At 42.8% G+C, this 15,529-nt stretch overlaps 2 protein-coding genes across 4 annotated transcripts in view; both read right to left on the reverse strand.

Annotated features, from left to right (window-relative positions):
• Positions 1-12,354, reverse strand: part of GTF2H5 (general transcription factor IIH subunit 5) — a 39,558-nt gene extending 27,204 nt beyond the window's left edge. The window contains exon 1 of one of the 2 annotated variants that reach the window (XM_073627894.1): positions 12,243-12,354. The gene's annotated coding sequence lies outside the window, so the exon portion shown is untranslated. The remainder of the gene's footprint in view (positions 1-12,242) is intronic. The other variant, XM_073627895.1, reaches the window with a different exon arrangement.
• SERAC1 (serine active site containing 1) overlaps positions 1-12,371 on the reverse strand; it is a 195,035-nt gene extending 182,664 nt beyond the window's left edge. The window contains exon 1 of one of the 2 annotated variants that reach the window (XM_073627893.1): positions 12,243-12,371. The gene's annotated coding sequence lies outside the window, so the exon portion shown is untranslated. The remainder of the gene's footprint in view (positions 1-12,242) is intronic. The other variant, XM_073627892.1, reaches the window with a different exon arrangement.
• Positions 12,372-15,529: the final 3,158 nt, after the last annotated feature.

Here is a 15,529-nt window from a genome sequence, read left to right on the forward strand (position 1 = left end):
GATTTTGGTTAGCTTGTAGGTAGAGAAGTTCTGTTTTTGACCTGTTGAGTTTGAGGCAACTAATGGTCATCCAGTCATCTATTAAAGTGAGGCATTTCTCTAGTTGCTGATGGTGGTCTTTTTGTCCGGCGATCCGAAAGTAGATTTGGGTATCGTCTGCGTATGAGTGGAAGCAGAGGTCTGATTTTTTGATGATTTTGAGGAGAGGGCGGATGTAGATGTTGAATAGCACTGGCGACAAGGGTGAACCCTGAGGGACTCCACAGGAGATTGCCCGGGTTTCCGAGGTGAATGCTCCTAGTTTCACTGTCTGCGAGCGATTCTCTAAGAAGGATGCGAACCATTTTAGACTAGAATCTGTGGCTCCTGCTACTTCTGTGAGCCGGACAAGTAGAGTATTGTGGTCCACTGTGTCAAATGCTGCACTGAGGTCTAACAGTACCAGGAGACATGATTCTCCGTCATCTGCTGCTTCAAGTGCATCGTCCCATATTTTTAGAAGTGCAGTTTCCGTGCCATGGCCTGGGCGGAAACCTGATTGTAGAGTGTCCAGAAGTTGATGCGTGTCCAGGTGGCGTTGTAGCTGTCGTACTACCGCTTTCTCCATAATCTTGGAGACGGTGTTGAGGCTTGTTATCGGTCTGCGGTGGTTAGGGTCTTTAGGGTCGAGATTGGGTTTGGGATGCCCCTGGTACTGAGAGGAAGCATGCTAAAAGCAGAAATGTTTGAACTTCTTCTTTTACTGGCAAAAGAGAACTTTTCCCATTAGAAATCCTTTGGATATATTTATCCAGATCATCTCCAATAACCGTTCACAATGAAAAGGGAAACTGGCTAGGAGCTTTTACATGGTGCTTCAGCTGACCAATTTACCAGCCACAGGACTCTGTGTGTATGTACTAGTCCCAGCATAAGCCGTGAGGCTTGAATAAAACAATTTTTAATCGCATCCACCCTAAAACATAGTGCATCTGATACGCCAGCCCATTGCTGGGCCTGCTGATCAGGAAGAGTCTTAAGTATCCTTTATGGACTGAGATACCTCAATTGCGGTAAGAATCGGCTGCGCTACTGAACCTGCCAGAGACTATGTTGTTCTTAAGCAGAAGTTCCAACTTTTTATCTGTTGAATCCTTTGTCATCTGCGCATTGTCTACCGGACAAGTGAGATTTTTATTCCCCGAGGTGATTGCAGCATTAATTACTGCAACCTCCCACTTCTTATAGAATTCTTCCTCCATAGATACACTTTTTTGAAGGAAAAAAAACAGCTTATCCAGGTGTTCCCATTCTGAATATATCAGCTTTTTTAGCCATGAATAAATGGGAAAAGCATCCCCAGACGGGGAAGGTTAGTGATCCCAACCAGAGGTGGGCTCATCACTAGACTGCACTACAGGCAGCAAAAGGGTTAAACGAACCAATCTAGTGAGGGAGTGTACCACAAATGTGAGATTACTCCCTCAACTAGGATCCTCAGAAGAGGATAAATTAGTATTTTCCAGGTCTCTTTGGAAGATCTTCCTGATCCCCTGCCCCTTGTACCTCAAATGAGGGTCCTGAGCACTGGATGGGATCTGCTATGATAGAACCCACTATGGAAAGTGATCATAGCATCAACCTTCTTTTCCACTAGAAATGGTAGAAGAAAAAACCTCCTGTGTGATATATATACAGGGGCTGAAGTGTCCAGCGCTGCTGCAACACCAGTCCCCCCTGACGGCTCATTCCGACCGACCGCATTACTCTCAGAGGAGGAAGACATTCTTTTGGTCATGGATTTAGGTTGTTGTAAAACACTCGGACCTTTAGAACCCTTTAGATTTCCTGGTCCCTCTTCCACTCATAGCCTTAATGTACAAAAAACAGAGACGATACCAAAAAGAATGCATACGCTGCTAGGTTATAGTCCAGCCATATAATGCTGCTATTAATGCCCAGCCTGAAGCAATAATAATGTGTCAAGTGAAATGCCTGCGTCACCAAACCTGAAACAATGCCACCCTCTTTGCTCTTGTGTCCCTCCACAGCCAGCAGCAGCACACAGTGTGCTTTTAAACACTTCCTCTACGTGTTCCTGGCGTCTGAGAACGCCGACGCTGTTAGCCCCGCCCCCCCCACGTTGCCTACAGCTCTGCCCTCCTTTTAAAAAAGGACGGGATTTCCCGCGCAAGCGGCGGACTACAGGTACATTCGGATCTAAAGCCAGACTGGCGAGGGGGGGTAAAAAAGTCGCCAGGCGGCCGCAGCGTTTTATTTATTTTTTTAAATGTATCCAGGCTTAAAACCGCCCTGAGGGGGGAATCTCAGCATAGGGACCACTAACGGGGAGACAATTCACCCCTTTCTTACCGGATGATCTGCTGTTTTGGCCAGAGGAGAAGGAGGAAGTGTTCGGCTCCTGACACAGTGACTGTTTCCAGCATGAGGCGGTGAGTGCTCAACACAGCCCCCAGTGGTGACACATAGGCATGATAACATTATTCAGTTAAAGGAGACTTTACATGAAAAAATTTCAGAAAAAAAAATCTCCACTTACCTTTTCCCCGCAGCAGGGTTATCTGTGGTAAAACCATCAGACCCAATCTTCACCCTTCACGGTGGCCTCCGTAAAACCTTAAGGAACAGGGGAACCTTGAGGTATCCCACAATTCTGGACCTGCAACAGCACCCTGCCAGTAAAACTTTATTGGCCTTACTACCAAAAGTACTGGATCCCAGAGTCCAGCTCTCTAGAAAGAGGAGCATTTGCAAGCAAAAAACCTTGTTTCTTCGGATACGAGGCCCGGGTACCATTCAACGTGGTCTAAAAGACACTCTGAATGGATCCGTCAGCATGGCTAGCCCCAGCAAGGATTGTTCCAGAGGAGCTCAGCACAGCACATCTTCACTCGTGACCAACACCTTAGACACTAGCGAAAAAACTGAATACTCCCAGTAGTGGGAGGAGTTATATAGGGAGTGCCAGTGTCCATCACCTGAAGGTGGCCTATAACCCACATAGTAATTACTATGGCTCTGTGTTCCCTGATGTATGAAAATAAATAAAAAACGCAGAGGCGATCAAATACCACTAAAAGAAAGCTCTATTTGTGGGAAAAAAAGGACGTCAATTTTGTTTGGGTACAAGGTCGCGCGACCGCGCAATTGTCAGTTAAAGTGGCGCAGTGCCGAATCACAAAAAATGCTCTGGTCAGGAAGGGGGTAAATTCTTCCGGGGCTGAAGCAGTTAAGAATTTTTTGTTGCAGGGGATGCTCAAAATCTGATTTGTATATTAGTGTAGACTTCAGAAAAAAACAGTGATCCAAACAAGCAGGATATTACATTTCTGGGGAGCGTTCTGTACATCATCTGTACACAACATAACCCGGGTAACCATATTGCATATTACAGAAAATTACAGTACTGCAAATTGAAAAGGAAATTTTTAATAACATTCAATTACAATATGAATGTGTTGAAATTGTATATGCTATATTTTTTTATTTATTTTTTTCCCCCCCGAAAGTGGAGTTACCCTTTAACTCTAAACTGGCAACTTGTAAAGGCTATTAAAGCATCACCTATGGACAATTTTAGGTATCGAATTTTTGTCATCATTTCACAGGTGTGCAAAATTTTAAATTTGTGATATTTTTGGTATCTATTTACTCGACACACATTTCATATTTTACCCAAAAAATAGGTATATCTTCCTCCCAAGAATTTTATTTGGAAATTAAGACGTAACAAACAGACAATGCCTATATAATGGAATCATCAAACATCTGAGAATAAGTTTCCCTGCTGAGAGTAAAGTACACTGGATGTCACATATGAAAACGAGACATAATATGATAAAACAGCACAGTGGCGCAGTGCGTAGCACTCTCGCCTAGCAGTAAGAAGGGTCGCTGGTTCGAATCCCGACCACGACACTACCTGCCTGGAGTTTGCATGTTCTCCCTGTGTCTGCGTGGGTTTCCTCCGGGTACTCCGGTTTCCTCCCACACTCCAAAGACATGCTGGTAGGTTAATTGGATCCTGTCTAAATCGGCCCTAGTATAGGTATGAATGTGAGTTAGGGACCTTAGATTGTAAGCTCCTTGAGGGTATAGGGACTGATGTGAATGTATAATATGTATATGTAAAGCGCTGCGTAAATTGACGGCGCTATATAAGTACCTGAAATAAATAAAATAAAAAAAATAAATAAATAAAACAATTCTCTGTACATAAGGGTCTTACTTCACAATAGAATCTGTCATTATACAATATACTGTACATGATCTGTATAAGAAAAAAATAACCAAAAAAAGTATAATTTTAATACAAATCAGGAACGCCAAAATGACAAACTAAAAAGCTTTGGTATTCAGCCATCATGGTAGGATGGAAAGGTAATAAGGCGCTGTAAGGATTTAGAACCACATATACCCAGTTAAGCATCAGATTCAGAGAGGTGAAAACACGAATGCCCTGTACAAACGGTCGGACATTGATCGGACATTCCGACAACAAAATCCATGGATTTTTTCCGACGGATGTTGGCTCAAACTTGTCTTGCATACACACGGTCACACAAAGTTGTTCGAAAAGCCGATCGTTCTGAACGCGGTGACGTAAAACATGTACATCAGGACTATAAACGGGGCAGTAGCCAATAGCTTTCGTCTCTTAATTTATTCTGAGCATGTGTGGCACTTTGTGCGTCGGATTTGTGTACACACGGTCGGAAAATTTTATAGCAAGCTCTCAAACTTTGTGTGTCGGAAATTCCTAAGGAAAATGTGTGATGGAGCCCACACACGGTCAGAATTTCCGACAAGATCCTATCACACATTTTCCATCGGAAAATCCTATCGTGTGTACGGGGCATCAGTCTGGGTAGAGCAGGTATTTATAGAAAACAAGAATGGGGTGTAGTATAATATATATATATATATATATATATATATATATATATATATATATATATATATATATATATATATATATATATATATATATATATATATATATATATATATATACACACACTTTTATTGTGGTGTTGAACGTTAACAAAACAAAAAAAAAGGGGGTGGGGGTGGAATCCTTATGGAGCTCAAGGGAAGGCCATAAAAAAATAGTCCTCCACCAAGTGGTATAATTTCAGCAGTTTTGCTCACACATCGGAAACCAATCAGCTATAGTCGGAGGGGTTGTCCCACGCCAACAGGCTGGGATACACATTTTTGCCACGTTAACTGGATACATAGCTAACGATTGGTAATGTGTTGCTCGTGGGAGTGACGTGTGATGCAGGAGAAATTGGGCTGGGGTATAGTCTATTAAGTAGGTTGTGATTCGAGTAATGAGGCGGTGGACTTCCTTCCAGGAAAGGTTGAACTGCTGGACAAGACCACCATATATGCAAAAGAGAGCCTACCTACCTCCGCCAACATTTGGGTGATTTTGAGGGAGAGATCTAATGAAGTCGTAAAGGGTTCCATACCATCGAGAAAACTTTAAAAGCGGTTTTCCTGTGCAGATACATTGACTGTCCTATTATGTAAATATCTAGCATCTCACAAAGTACACCCCTCACATTTTTGTAAATATTTTATATCTTTTCATGTGACAACACTAAGAGCCGGTTCACACTGGGATGAACTTGTCAGGTGACTTAGCCGCCTGACAAGTCGCTTTCTGTTCTGTACAATGGAACCATTCTAATAGGAGCGACTCAAGTCGCTCCGACTTAGAAAAAAGTTCCTGTACTACTTTGGGGCGACTTGAGGAGACTTGCATTGAATTCTATATATAAGTCATTTTGCAAGTCGCCACTGCTGTCATGTGCAGGTCGCCTGAGGCAGATGCGCTGCAAGTCGTGTTGCCTCAGTGTGAACCAGCTCTGAAGAAATTACACTTTGCTATAATGTAAAGTAGTGAGTGTACAGCTTGTATAACAGTGTAAATTTGCTGTCCCCTCAAAATAACTCAACATACAGCCATTAATGTCTAAACCGCTGGCAACAAAAGTGAGTACACCCCTAAGTGAAAATGTCCAAATTGGGCCCAATTACCCATTGTCCCTCCCCAGAGTCATGTTAGTGTTACAAGGTCTCAGGTGTGAACGGGGAGCAGGTGTGTTAAATTTGGTCTAGTCGCTTTCACTCTCTCATACTGGTCAGTGGATGTTCAACATGGCACCTCATGTCAAAGAACTGTTGCGCTACATAAAGATGGCCTAGGCCAGTGATGGCGAATGTTGGCACCCCAGATGTTTTGGAACTACATTTCCCATGATGCTCAACTACATTGCAGAGTGGATGAGCATCATGGGAAATGTAGTTCCAAAACATCTGGGGTGCCAACGTTCACCACCAATGGCCTAGGCTATAAGAAGATTGCCAAGACCCTGAAACTGAGCTACAGCACGAGACCATACAGCAGTTTAACAGGACAGGTTCCACTCAGAGCAGGCCTTGCCATAGTCGACCAAAGAAGTTGAGTGCACGTGCTCAACTTCATATCCAGAGGTTGTCTTTGGGAAATAGACATATGAGTGCTGCCAGCATTGCTGCAGAGGTTGAAGGGGTAGAGGATCAGCCTGTCAGTGCTAAGACCATACGCTGCACACTACATCAAATTGGTCTGTATGGTTGCAGACTAAGGACAAGGATTACTGGAACCATGTCCTGTGGTCTGATGAGACCAAGACTAAATTATTTGGTTCAGATGGTGTCAAGTGTGTGTAGCGGCACACACACGGGTTAGGTAGGTGCAGACTCTTGGCGTAGGCGCTGTCTTTTTTGTGTGCAGACCCGGCACGGCAAGGATGTCCCCTTCTGGGGCATCGTGGGGCGAGATGCCATTTGGACGCTCCTCCATCCTTGGCCTGGATCAGCCCCCTGGCTGTCTCCAGGGCAGGTTTGCCGTGCCGGTGGGAGTGGACTGTGGCGCGTCACTCCGCAGCGTGGCCCGCCACCGATTTGCATTCCAGCTTGGCTGGCGCACATGCGTGGTGCGTTTTCGGGGCTGGCGCCTGCGGGGAGGCGGGGCTCAGCCCACGCCCAGGGGGCCGATTGGCGGGACCGGACTATTACACACCCTTCTCAGGCTGGCAACCAGTCAGCTGACAGGGGCTTGGTTGGGAGAGCTCTGGGCTACACACCCCTCCTCCAGCTGATTCTTGTTGTAATCAGCTGGTGGCGTATTCTGGTGGATATAAATATATCAGCCCATTCACTCTGACTGTCAGGTTGGAGGGGGCTGTAGAATCGATGCTCTGTTTCTGGGCTGGCTAAGTAAGTTTTATTTATAATGTCTTGGGCCCTTTTTTAAGCCTATCTCTACGTCTATTTAAGATGTTTGCTTGGCTTCCTCTCTTTATTGCTGGAACATATCTGCTTGTATTTTGATCCATCCCTGCTCTTCTTAACTAAGTTCCTTTATTATTTGTAGCTGAATCGTTGCAGGCCTGGATTCTCAGTCTCCTGCTTCCCCCCTACATGACGAGCTGTAGTACATACCTTCAAACCTTGTTCACAGGTATGCTCCCTGTCACTGGTCCTGACATATGTACCCCACCCCTTTGTATCAGATACTATCGATCTTATGAGTTGTTACTTTTGTACCTCCACTCCTTAATTTTTATTTTTCACTGGGTTGTGTTCTTGTCCTCAGGTCCGGAGACGTTTGGACCCCAGCCTGCACACAAACACCGCACCAAGTATTTGGGTGTGGCGATTTTCAGCATAATCTGGGATTTTTTTCCTTTTTCCCCCAATACACCAATTATCCACAATACCATTAAGGAGAGCTACCCATTAGGTAACACTCAAGTGCACACGGCCTGGGAGACTCTTGTGAAGTTGATTTTATGCTATGGATACTTACGTAGCATTGGTACTTTGGAAGTAAGTGTGGTTGTTATGCAGATTTTTATTGTGTGGGGGGCCGTCATTAAACTTGTATGCGATGTTAATTATTCCTTTGACTTTGTAAACCCTCAGATATTAACTCTCACTCGGCGAACCCTGATGAAGGATTCTCTGAAACGCGTCGGTTCAGTGAGACTTATCAAACCTTGACATTTGGTTCTCTTTCCATTATGATGCAATCTGTATCTATAACTACATGTACTTTGCTCTTAATGTATTTTTTTGTACATATTGTTTGCATATATTCTGTTATTTCTGTTTTTTTGGTTATGTAATAAAAGTATATTTTTTATCTATACCCTATTGATTTTTATGGTAGTGCCTTTAAAATCCCGCCATAGGTGAATCCTTGGTTTTTTTTTTAGATTAATGGGATGTGGCACACCCTCTCAATCTACTCTCTGTCAGACGCTTTTTTCTAGGTGAGGAGTGCAAAGACAAGCGTGTCTTGCCTACAGTCAAGCATGGTGGTGGGAGTGTCAGTCAGGGGCTGCACGAGTGCTGCCGTCACTGGGGAGCTACAGTTCATTGAGGGAACTATGAATGCCAACATGTACTGTGACATACTAAAGCAGAGCATGATCCCCTCCCTTTGGAGACTGGGCCACAGGGCAGTATTTCAACATGATAACAACCCCAAACACCTCCAAGACGACCACTGCCTTGCTAAAGAAGCTGAGGGCAAAGGTGATGGACTGGCCAAGCATGTCCCCAGACCTTAAACCTATTGAGCATCTGTGGGGCATCCTCAAACGGAAGGTGGAGGAGTGCAAGGTCTCTAACATCCACCAGCCCGGTGATGTCGTCATGGAGGAGTGGAAGAGGACTCCAGTGGCAACCTGTGAAGCTCTGGTGAACTTCATGCTCAAGAGGGTTAAGGGAGTGCTGGAAAATAATGGTGGCCACACAAAATATTGACACTTTGGACATTTACACTTAGGGGTGTACACACTTTTGCTGCCAGCGGGTTTATTTGTGTCATTTCTTCAGTGTTGTCACATGAAAAGATTGATTTAAAATATTTACAAAAATGTTGGGAGCTCTTGCTCCAAACTTTGACTAGCTTTATTGAATTTGGGTTCACAACTAAAAATGGGCATGATATCATGTGCACCAAAATTCATGTAAAGGATAGCTTTATCTTTTCAAAAAAATAATACATGCACTTTTTTTTTCCCCCTACAAAAAAAAAAAAAGTGCATTTACATTTTTTTTAAAGGCACCTGGAAAGCATTGCAGTAGCACTCAGCAGATCACTGGTGCCCTGCAGGACTCCTGCAGACTGTCAGTGTAAGCTGTCTGCCCCATACATCATAGGGGCAGGTAGAGACTCATTGACAGGGAGAGTCAATGAACTCAACAGCTCCGTAGTAGTTAATTGAGAACTACAAGCCGACCACCAAAGAGCCATTCCTTTTAAAAAGTGACATCTGGTGTGGGGAACTTCTCCCTGTACTGCTGTCACACAGAGGGCTTGAATCACCAAGCCACTGCAGGAAATGGGTGGAAAATGTCACATGTTCCCAAAGGTGAACTAATCCAAATAAGTGTATTTTTTCCTGAAAGATCTGCATTTGATAAAATAGCTGGACGTGTATCGTGTGACAAAAACTGTAAAGGATGCAACAGCCACCACTTTATTCTCCAGGGCCTCTGCTTTCAGAAAGTGTATTTTCTAGCAAAAAAATAAATAAAAATGCTGATTTTTAACCACTTGTTGACTGCATTACGTATATATACATTGCGGTTTACAAGTGGTTTACTGGGATTATGACTGAAGATATCAGAGATAATCCCGGTATTGTTTTTTTTTTTTTCAGCTGGTGGCTAGCTTTCTCTTGAAAGCATTCTGAGCAGCAAAAGCAGCAGGTGGGGACGTCCCCCCTACCACTGATGCTTCTCAGTCTTACAGCTTCCATCGGTTTGACCGAGAATTGATCCGACGATGGTGCCAGCTGGTCACACAGGCAATCAAAGATTAGACCCACTTTGATCGCCTCTATGGCTATACTTCTGGTCCAGGTGGAAGTAAACATTTTTTTTTATGTTTTAATCTTTTGCTTTTAAAAAGGTAAAGAGGAGATTTGGGGTCTTTTTGACCCCAGATCTCTCCATAAAGAGGACCGGTCATCCTTATTTCTAATACAAGGGATGTTTACAATCCTTGTAATAGGAAAAAAAAGTAAAAAAGTAAAAAAGGGACAGTGTAAAAATAAAAAGTAAAATAAACAGCTTTTTTTTTTTTTTTTTTAAGGGCCACCATCCCTCTGTGCTCTCGTGCAGAATAGAACATATACTTAAGTTGCATACCCATATTACATGTGAGATATTGCCACGAACGTTATAGTGAGAGTAATAAATTCTAGTGCTAGACCTCTCTGTAACTTTAAACAGGTAACCTGTAATGGTGTTTAAAGCGTCGCCTATGGAGATTTTTAAGTAGTTTTTCGCCATTCCAAGAGCGTGCGCAATTTTAAAAGCATGACATGTTGTTAGGTATCTATTTACTCAGTGTAACATAATCTTTCATATTCCACAAAAAAAAAAAAAAAAAACACGGGGTATTTATTGTTTTTTTTTTTTGTATTTATTCAAATGTATTTTTTATTTTTTTTCAATTGCGTTTGAAAAACCGATGCGCAAAAAAAGTGACATAAAAAACAGCAAAGATCGCCATTTTATTCCCTAGGGTCTCTGCTAAAATAAATAAATAAAAAAGGAAGAAGTAGTATGTTAGATGGTTACAAGTAATTTTTTAGCAAAAAATACTGACGTCCTGGACTTTGAGTGGGGCTATCTGGATGATGCCTGCAGCTACAGGCATCATCCAGATATCATCTTTTTGGCTGGCGATTCCCTGCACCGTAAAATCATAGTGGCAGTTAAGCCGCTTGATTGTTCTTACAGGCGGCGGCAGGAGGGGACGCCCCCCCTCCCACCACTTCGACCGACTTGCCCGTGCGATCAGCGAGCCAGAGAAGCAATCCACCGGCGCTGGAAGTTGAGTATAGAGATTTCCAAAGGACAGATGGTCCCAGGCAAGCTCTATGACCTTCGGAGGCCCGGGCGCGACGTCACGTCCGGCGGAAGTGAACATCGGCGGAGACTCGGCTGGAAAGGCAGATATTGTTTATTTTTTTTCTTTTGATCTCTGTATTTCCTGCCTGGGGGAAATATGTGGGGTCTTATGTCTCCATAAAGAGCACTATTCCTTGTAACAGGAATAAAAGTGATCAAAAAAAAAATAAATAAATAAAAAGGGAAAGTGCACAAATGAAACATGTCAAATAAAATAAACAAAACAAAATATATATTTTTTTTAACGCACCCCCGTCCTCATGTGTTCACACACATAAGCGAACGCATACATACTTCGCGCCCACATATGTAACCGGCGTTCAAACCACACATGTAAATTATCGCCACGAACGTTAGAGCAGGAGTAATAATTCTAGCCCAAGACCTCCTCTGTAACGCTATACACGTAACCTGTAAAAAAATTAATAAAAATGTAAACGTTGCCTTTATTTTTAAACATCGTCCTTTGAAGATTTTTAAAATTTTTCCAAAAACATTTTTGAAAAAAAAAAAAAAAAATAATAATAAACCGCTGCGCAAATACTGTGTGACATAAGTTGCAACGATCGCCATTTTATTCCCTAGGGTCTCTGCTAAAATAAAGCATATATAACGCTTGGAGATTCTGAGTAATTTTCTAGGAGAACATAAATAAATGACGATTTTTACATGTAGGAGCGGAGTGCCAAAATTGGCCCAGATGGGAAGTGATTAAACTTGTAAACAAAAAGTGCCAGAAAAAGCCTGGTCAGCAAGTGGTTAACATGTATAATAAAACGCCAAACTTAGCCAAGAAGACAAGTGGTTAAACTTAATCCAGCCAAGTGGCCAACCTAAAGGGAGGCCAGTCAGGGAGGCTTCAATATTTTTTTCTTAAGGCCACATAAACTCTGTTGTGATACATGGAAACAAATGATGACACTGAAGAATAGCTGATAACCTAAAGAAGAAAGGGGATCCAGCATGCATGAGATAGATAGAGATATATATATATATATATATATATATATATATATATATATATGTGTGTACATGATATATATGTGTGTACATGCAATGTTATTGAAAAACAGAAAAAAAAATCCTTCTTCCCCAAACACTGCAACCTACACATATTGCTGTACTTCACACACCACACCGGCTCACAGAGCAGGAATAGTAAATACAAACATAAAGCAAGTGAGCACATTGCCTTGTCCGGCAGGCTAACTACACCGCTGTCATCCCCAGAAGTCCTATCATCCCGCAGCACATACCTTATAAGCAGACACAGAACTCACTCCTGGGAACACTGGAACTTCCGCTTTCAACGTCACTTGCGTGAGAATACTTCCGCTCTGCGCCCAACAACCAATCAGCAGCTGAGTGGGCGTCTCCGAGCAGTGACTGATAGTAGAAAAGAGGTTTCTATCTGTGACATAGTATGTGCTGCCTGGCGTCCATAGAGGAAAATCTCCCCCTAGTGGCCGTATACTGGTGTCACTATAGTCAAGGAAAAGACAGACTGCAGTGCTGTGGTTTATTTGCAAATCCATAGCAAAGCGTTTCAGATTATACTCATTTGTAGATTAACCTTAAGTCTATTTCTGACATTTGTTGCTTACAAGTTAAAATCCGTATTTTTTTGCTAAAAAATTAGTTACAACCCCCAAACATTATATATATATATATATATATATATATATATATATTAGCATAGAGCCTAGAGAATAAAATGGTGAGCGTTGCAATAGTTTATGCCACACGTATTTGCGCAGCGGTCTTTCGTATGCAATTTTCTGTGAAAAAAAAAACACTTTCATAAATCAAAAAAAAAAAAAAAACAGTAAAGTAAGCTACATTTTTGGTCAATGAGTGACCTTACATGTCGTGCTTTGAAATTGCGCACACTCATGGAATGGTGACAAACTACAGTACCTAAAAATCTCCATAGGTGACGTTTTAAAAATTTTTTACTGTTACCAGGTTAGAGTTACAGAGGAGGTCTTTTGCTATAATTATTGCTCTCGCTCTGACAATCGCGGCGATACCTCACACGTGTAATTTGAACACCGTTTACATATGTGGGCGCGACTTCTGGATGCATTTTCTTTGCTGCGCGAGAATTTGGGGACAGGGGCGCTTTTAAAAAAAAAATGTCTTACTTATTTTTATTTTTTTACATTGTCCCTTTAAAAAAAAAAATCTGATCACTTTTATTGCTGTCACAAGGAATGTAAACATGCCTTGTGGCAGTAATAGGTGGTGACAGGTACTCTTTATGTAGGGTTTGGGAGTCTAAAAGACCCCCGATCCCTCCTTTGCACTTAAAAGTATTCAGATCGCCAAAAACAGCGATTCTGAATACTGTCATTTTTTTAAATCGGTGTCGATGGCAGCCGAGTAAACCAGAAGTGACATTGTGACATCGCTTCTGTGTTATTACATAGGAGACTCGATCAAAGCAGTTTACGGCTTTGTTCCAGTCTCAGCCTAGGCGGCTGGGACGGGAGGCCTGGGATGAGTGGCGGAAAGCAGCGGGAGAGGGGGGGGACTTTTAGCCACATCGGTTGTTATCACTAAAAAGCCAACCGCCCGCTCTAAAAACCGGTACTGGGTGATGCCTGCATCATATAACCCCTTCACGCCACTAATGCAAATTTGCGTACGGTCGGCACTAAGGGGTTAAAGGGGTTGTAAAGTCTCCAGGTTTTCCACCTTAATGCATTATATTAGCTGCCCCCAGGCACCCCCCCTTTTTCTTACCTGAACCCGTCCATTCCAGCGATATGCACAAGCCCAGCGATTCCATTGGATAGATGGATAGCAGGGGGAGCCATTGGCTCCTGCTGCTGTCAATCATATCCAGAGATGTGGAAGGCAGGGCCGAGTCCTGTTGTCTGTGTCAATGGATGCAGCAGCGGAACTTGTGAGCACGCCTGCACGGGTGCCCCCAGGGAAAGCGGCTCTCTGTAGGGGCACCCGATGAAGTGGAAGAGCCAGGAGCGCCGCTGGGGGACCCCAGAAGAGGAGGATCAGGGCTGCTCTATGCCCAACCCTGGTAAGTATAACATGTGTTATTAATATAAAAAAAATGAACCTTTACAATCACTTTAACTTCTATTTCACTCTATGGAAGAGCACTGGGGCTCAAGGGAATACAAAATATATGTGTATGACCTGTATATATATATATACACACACATATATATATATATATATATATATATATATATATATATATATATATATATATATATATACACACTCACCGGCCATTTTATTAGGTACACCTGTTTAATTGCTTTGTAACACAAACTGCTAATCAGCTTCAACTCTTTTGGGAAGGCTGTCCACAAGGTTTAGGAGTGTGTCTATAGGAATATTTGACCATTCTTCCCAAAGCGCATTTGTAAGGTTAGGCACTGATGTGTACAAGAAGGCCTGGCTCGCAGTCTTTACATCATGCCAAAGGTGTTCTGTCGGGTTGAAGTCAGGACTCTGTGCAGGCCAGTCAAGTTCCTCCACCCCAAACTCACTCATCCATGTCTTTATGAACCTTGCTTTGTGCACTGGTGCGCAGTCATGTTGGAACAGGAAGGGGCCATCCCCAAACTGTTACCACAAAGTTGGGAGTATGAAATTGTCCAAAATGTCTTGCTATGCGGATGCCTTAAGAGTTCCCTTTACTGGAGCTAAGGGGCCAAGCCCAACCCCTGAAAAACAACCCCACAACATAATCTCCCATCCAACAAATGATTTGGACCAGTGCACAGAGCAAGGTCCATAAAGAGTTTGGGGTGGAGGAACTTGACTAGCCTGCACAGAGTCCTGACCTCAACCCAATAGAACACCTTTGGCATGATTTAGAGCAGCGACTGCAAGCCAGGCCTTCTCGTCCACATCAGTGCCTGACCTCACAAATGCGCTTCTGGAAGAATGGTCAAATATTCCTATAGACACACTACTAAACCTTGTGGACAGCCTTCTCAGAAGAGTTGAAGCTGTTATAGCTGCAAAGGGTGGGCCAACTCAATATTGAACCCTACGGACTAAGACTGGGATGCCATTAAAGTTCATGTGCGTGTAAAGGCAGGCGTCCCAATACTTTTGGTAATATGGTATATACATTATATATATATATATACACACACACACACACACACACACACACACACACACAGTATATATACATACATTTATTATCTGAAAAATTTATTTTTTAAAACTAAAATCTTCTTTTCTTTGACCACAGTGCTCTTCCCTACATGTCCTTTTCTGCAACAGACCAGGACTAAGATAAGACTCTATCCTTGCAGGTTCAATTATTTTGTGTTTCCCTGGCAGCAGAGTTTGTCCTTTCACCTCTCCTGGTTTTCTTTTCTCCCTTCCTCAACAGTGTTCCCTCAGCACAGTCTGTCATTCCTGTTGCTTCCTTTAAATTAGTTTAGACATTTAGTTACTTAGCCATACCTGCAAAAGGCGCCAGCCTGGAGTGACCTAGCAGGACTTAAAGTGGGGTTCCACCCAAAAAAAAAAAAATACCTGGAAAAATTCTAAAAAA

The sequence above is a fragment of the Aquarana catesbeiana genome, linkage group LG04, assembly GCF_042186555.1.
Source record: "Aquarana catesbeiana isolate 2022-GZ linkage group LG04, ASM4218655v1, whole genome shotgun sequence".
In the NCBI taxonomy this organism is placed as follows: Eukaryota; Metazoa; Chordata; class Amphibia; order Anura; family Ranidae; genus Aquarana; species Aquarana catesbeiana.